Source organism: Punica granatum, chromosome 2 (genome assembly GCF_007655135.1).
Source record: "Punica granatum isolate Tunisia-2019 chromosome 2, ASM765513v2, whole genome shotgun sequence".
In the NCBI taxonomy this organism is placed as follows: Eukaryota; Viridiplantae; Streptophyta; class Magnoliopsida; order Myrtales; family Lythraceae; genus Punica; species Punica granatum.
In genome coordinates, this window is record NC_045128.1 from 26485488 (window position 1) to 26491867 (window position 6380).

The 6380-nt window shown below is 40.0% G+C and overlaps 1 long non-coding RNA gene across 2 annotated transcripts; it reads left to right on the forward strand.

Moving 5' to 3' along the window:
- Positions 1–643: 643 nt before the first annotated feature.
- On the forward strand, positions 644–2500 carry LOC116195053. Of its 2 annotated transcripts, XR_004154569.1 has the most exons (5): positions 644–757; positions 986–1429; positions 1640–1873; positions 1976–2101; positions 2182–2500. It is a non-coding gene; the product is annotated as an uncharacterized LOC116195053 (long non-coding RNA). The 2 variants fall into 2 exon arrangements; XR_004154568.1 differs by having other exon boundaries at positions 734–1429.
- Positions 2501–6380: the final 3880 nt, after the last annotated feature.

Sequence of the window (6380 nt, forward strand, 5' to 3'; positions counted from 1 at the left end):
TCACGGTCAAATGATAATTATTAGTAATTTTATTTAGAAAAAAAAGTTCATGGTAATATTAAATTGTATGTCAAAGTTCACGGTGTAATTCTGAGGAGAGCAGTCGCCCCCGCTAAAATCACGATGTCTTAAGGAAATTTACGTATTATTACTCAAATTTTGATGAAATTCCTGATGATCACCTCCTAATTCGGAAAAAAACAATCTTCCTATTGCCCCTTGAAGGATCTCAACCCCCCTAAAGTGAAATTCTTGTGTGCGTCCCTGTTTCAGTGATGGACTCTCGTGTAATAAAGTAATACAGCCAACAGTTATGCCCGAGAAATGCTCCGAATAACAATGCTTCAAAGAAAAAAGGATCGTCTCAGTGTTTGACCTCACCGATAGCAGCAGCAGCAGCTCAGAAATCGACTGGGATGACGAGTGTCCACCAGGTGCGGCGGCTTGCCAACCGGGTTTCTCGCTCTCGTCCCTCCGGAGGAGACGGAGCTCCAGCAACAGACGCAACGGCCGTTCTCAGAGTTGGAGAGGAGCAATGCAAGTGTGGCGCCGCAGACAACGAGGGCCAAGGGTTCCACCATCAGGCCTTGTCGTGGCAATGACTTCGAATCATGGTCAGTGTCCAATAAATATCTGAACAACAGACGCAACCGCCGTTCTCAGAGTTGGAGAGAAGCAATGCAAGTGCGGTGCCGCAGACAACAAGCGCCAAGGGTTCCACCATCGGGCCTTGTCGCTGCAATGGCTTCGAATCACGGTCAGGGTCCAAAACCATATCTCAATATGGCTCCAATTCTGTCTCTGTTTTTTTTTTTCTTCGTTTATTTTTTTGGCTGGATAGTATTAGAGATAATCAAGGATATTCGATATGACTATTATTGGAGAGAATCGGGGATAATTTATATGATTATAAATGATATGATTTTAGGAGATTGTCATGGGATCTTATATATCAAGTAATAATATTGTTTTTGAGTGCTTCTAGAGCGGGATGCTAAAAAATGTCACAGAAAAAGAAGAAGCTAATGTGCAGATCAGCGAAGAAGTAGAAGAAGCGGGGGTGGGGGGAGGGAAGGGAGCCGGGGGAGGTGTGTGTGAGCGTCGGCCGGCCCCACCCCCTCACCGTAGGGCCCGAGCCACCACTGCTGGATCTCTCCCTCCCTCTCTTTCTCTTTTCCCACGTGAAGAGATAAGAGGAGATCCAACGGCGGTGGTCGGCGGCGGGCCACCACCGCCCAGACGAGGTCGCCGCACCGCCGGTGGCACCAGCGTCGAGAGGATATGATGCTCGCGAGTTCATATTAGATACGGAAATGACATACCTGGCATTTATCCAGCAGAGACTCTTTCGGTGGAGAGACACTAACGTATTTATGAGCCCATTTCATCACCAGGCGCAGGTTCACCAAGACCTGAGTGTTCTTCTCAGGTAAGTGTGTATTCGAGTTCAATTGCCCCATTAATGTGACTGTCCGTCAGAGAGAAGCTAGGACCACGGATGCCAAAAGCCCACGGCTCGAAGAAACTTTTAACCCCCTTGTTGAAGCCAACGTTTAGCGGTTAAACCACTTTAAGTGGGAGCATAGGAAGTTGAAACAGACTGCTGTCGTTACTCATTCCACTTGAAAATTACTGGCAGGCTCACTCGAAGAAGCCCCACCAAGAAGCTAGCGCAATTACAGGGGGTTCGACAAGTCCTACTCTTCGTCCCCTTGGGGATACAGTTATGGCCTACCCTCTCGCAAGTCCTACCCTTCGTTCCCTTGGTGGTGCAGTGATGGCCTACTTGCTCGAGGGCAAACTGGGTCCATACCCGGTCGAGCCGAGCAAAGAAGAGACTTTGGAACGTTTCTATTTCCAAACACCAGATCAGGTATATATGCTTCGAGAGGAATGCTTTTATCCCGATTCTGATCCTTCATCATCACATCAGGGCATGATCTTGATTCAACCTGCTTTATTGGTGGAACTTCAGGTGCCAATTAGTGAGGCGAACAACCTGCTCCGGCAGCACGCAGGTCTCATGACCTTCATACACGAACACACAAAATGGATGTCAGAGCAACACAAGGCAGTACTTGACTGAAAAGAACTAGAAATTGTAAGAGAAATGATGGACCGTAGATTGCGCGGTTGCTTTTTAACGTTTTGAGCTTGTATTTGATAGAGTTTTTCCAACAGGAGGAGCTACAGCGGGAGCTGGGCGACGCTAGGAGAATGATATTGAAGAATTGTCCCGGATCAACAGAGATCGAAGAGAGTTGCTTCTCAAATGTGAACATCGATCATCATCAGCCTTGGTCCCACTACTAACTCTTTCAAATCTGTTTGTTAGTATATGTATTATCCTCAACTATTTTGCCGGCCTAAGCAAATCTCCAACTTATGTCTTCTCGATCAGTTGGATTTTGGGAGGAAATCTGGCTTTAACTTAATGCCGTTGTACATATAATCAACTCCAGATTATCCCTCCCCTTTGCCTCTTGCTAGTGAAATTCAGTTTAACATTGTCTACATATCACGTGTCAAGCTAATGATCAGATAAACCATAATAACGGGCGCGTCTCCATCGGTTTAAAGCATGGTTTAGTCCCTGAACAAAGACCACTTGCTTAGATTCCACGGGGTGACTGGATCTAAGTAGTATTGATGTACTTTTCAAGGTACTCTTATTCGAAACCCATCCTGTGAAAAGGTCAGTTCTTAATCAGACCCATCATATATTGCTATATGAAATCTAATACGAGGATTCCATGAAGTCATGCCCTTCGGCCCTTTGGTGGTTAAACTGGATCCTTCCATCTTCGCCAATGGAAAGAATTACCTTGGACCAACCGCATCTATTTCCGTACACCAGGAAAAGATATATAGTCGGTGTTGGACCGATCTTTTAGACTATATAATCTATATGTTAACGCTTAACATGTTCATTACTGTTGTCGTCTTTACCGTATCGGATGAGGCTATCCGATTCTCATATTTCCTTGTAGAGTTTGACAAGAAGTGCTACATACTTATGTGATAGTATTTCAGGTGCCCATTGCCCAGGGACTTGACGAGGGCAATGTTGGCTGCGAGCTCCGGCCCCACTGGCCACATTAATAAATCTTTAAAAAAAGATATCACATATCTTTGATGCCGGCAAGGAAGATGTGGGCGCAGATAATCTCATCCACTTTAAAGAATTTGGGGGTGGGCTCTAACCTGATCCACTATTAATCGAATCTAATAGATCGACTATGCGTAACCTAATAAGAAGAGTTTTTTACTCAGTATCTGCTATCCGTTTTACCTCTATAAGTAAGAGGTCCTCCAGTTGTCTACAAACAACACCACCACGAGGCGTAGCTCTGAGGAAGTGGAGCTAATGAGAGAGGACGTGGGGAGTAACTCTGTCGATTTAGGATGACCGTTGAGTCGTAACTCCGGGAAGAACTATTTACGAGTATGTTGGCCCTACTTTGGCATGTCCATTCGAAGCTGTGATTGAGGGTGCGTCGATCGTGCTCTTAACAGCCATAGAGCATCACTAGTGGGTCTGGGGAGAGTCCCAATTTTTTATTGATACCACTAATTGGGACCGCCCAAATCTCGTGTCTCTGTTGGAGTGCTTCAACAAATAGGGACCAGTCCTAACTTAGAGGGAGAAGTTCCCTTTTTTTGTTCCAATGAAAAGTTGACAAATGTCCAGGGAGAGAGAGGAGGCCAATGCCAAAATTGGTATTCAAAATGGGACTAGCATTGGTGATGTTATTATTCCCCCTTTAGTATACTCTAAGAAAGCAAGAGGAGTAAATAGGCAATAGGCAATTTGATCCTTGAGTTTGACATATTGTATCATTCGGTTCCTGACTTTTTTTACATCAATTATGTTCCTTACTTTTCCAATTTGTATCAAATAGGACTGTGTTACATTTATTAGGTCTCTCAGTACATCAATTTAGTCATTGAGGGAATGTGTTACATCAAATAGGCCCCTAGTTACATCAGTTAGATCTCTCGTCACATCAGCTAGGTCCCTACACAGTTGAGTCAGTTCACTGAGGAAACGACGTTTAATGGCTGTTAAGTATTCAGGGACCTAATTGATATTACAATAATAACAGATGATGTAACATTGGATTCTTTTTGCAGGGTTGCATCAAAGAGGTCCTCATTGCAGTCTGATCTCTCTTACTTTTTGTCCATCCCTTCCATTTTCTTTCCCGCTCATTTCACTGTCCCCATCATCTTCCCCTTGCTTTCCTCTATTCAAATGCGACTTTGTTCCTTTTCTAGATTGCGCGAACTAATCAAGAAGAGAAGTCTGGAAACACTATGGACGATGATCGGGCCGACCCTAAGTTCGTTTGCATACCTAGGTAGGCATCTCTGTCTCTCCGGAATTCCACCGTGATAGCCTCATGAAAGAGACCCTCAGTTCTTCTACATACCTATATGTCTATGTAATTATCATTAAGTCTATTAAGTCAATTGGGTAATTGCTAGGTAGATTGAATCGATTGGGATAATTGCTGAGAGATATTTTTATTGTTATTGCTTTTACTTTTATTATTGTTATTATTATTAATCCAAATGGATAATGCCATATTAAACTAAATGGGATAATTGCTGGGGACAAAACTATTATATAATAATTTTTAAGTTTGAAAAACTCTTCTTAAAATTTTACAAAACTCTTTAGGCATTTTTTAAGTTTCATATTCACAATCATTCATGTTTAAATTTTCTACTATATTGATAACGTTAATTTGGTATTTTTTTGTAAATTACTTACGTAAAAAGATAAGTGAAAAGTGGTGTCTAAACTTAAAAATATGGATTTATTGCACCATATAGCCTAACGTTGACAGATATTTTTAGATCTATCCCAACGTCATTTTTTTGCTCGAGATATCACAACGTTGCTATTTTTGTTTTACCAACTATCCCCTGGGGCTAGATGGTGACATCAAATTAGCAACGTTGGGATACCTCAAGCAAAAAATCAACGTTGAGATAAATCTAAGAATATCCGTCAACGTTAGGTTATATGGTGCAATATATCCTAAAAAAATTAAATATATAGCGTAATATTTTGAAAATTATAATTTCAACTTTCAAGTATCTCAATATACTATAATGACTTGATTTAGATATTGGATTTATAAAGAAAAAAGAGAATTCGTTGTTTTGTTTTTAATTAGTCAATTAGACGAGTCATTCTAAATATCAACATCTTCGAAGATATCTGCAGATTATTTTAGAAAAAAATACATAAAAAATCTATTAACAACTTTAACACGTGATGTTTGTCCCTTTTAAGTAGGCGATAATACGTAGGTAAGTCACTAATTATAAGAATGTAATATGCTTTCTCTCTTCGACGCGATGGTTGACACTAATCTCTATCTATCTATCTATATCTATATATTATGTAATTTAAACTCATCCCACGAGAGTTATGCTCTCCATTCGATTGATGAAGAGTTTTCATCGGGTAACTCACAGCTCCTTGATGTTCGACCCTTCGCATCTCATGTATATTAGTATATACCTAGATTTTTTTCACATTTTTTATAATTTTTTTTTTCGAATTTTAACCATGTATTTATATATAAGATATTTTGGACGATATTATTTATTTCAAATTTTTTTTGTTATTATAAAATTCGTAAATACAATAATATTAACATAAAATAAAAATTGAAGAAAGGTCTGTGAAACGCGCGATTTAGATGAATACTTCCGATTTTAATATGAGGTCAGCAAAACGAAACTGAGAAAGTGATTGGGCAATTGAACAGCTTCATCAAGAAGTTCTTTTGAATTGGTGGGGCCTCGGGGGTTTTCTTTTCATATCTCTTTGTCTTTTTTTCCTTTTAATTTCTTGGATTTTTTTCCACTACAGAGCCAATTAGAATGATTTGAAAAGATGATCTCACCAATGAGCGTCATGTAAACGCAATTAACAGAGCGTATATAAAAAGGGAAATCGTTATTTGTCCCCTAAAAATGCTCTTTTATCAAAAAGGGAAAAAGAAAGACAGATATAATAATATTAACATAAAATAAAAATCGGAAAAAGGTATGTACAAAGCGTGAGCTAGATAACTACTTCCTATTTTAATATAAGGTCAGCGAAACAAAAACTGGGAGAGTGATTGGGCAATTGAACAGATTCACCAAGAAGTTCTTTCGAATTGGTGGGGCTTCCAGGGGTCTTCTCTTTAATATCTCTTTTTCTTTTTTCCTTTTAATTTCTTAGATTTTTTTTCCACTAAAGAGCCAATTAGAATGATTTGAAAAGGTCATCTCACCAATGAGCGTCATCATGTAAACGTAATTAATAGAACGTACATAAAAGGGAAATTGTAATTTGCCCCCTAAAAATGCTCTTA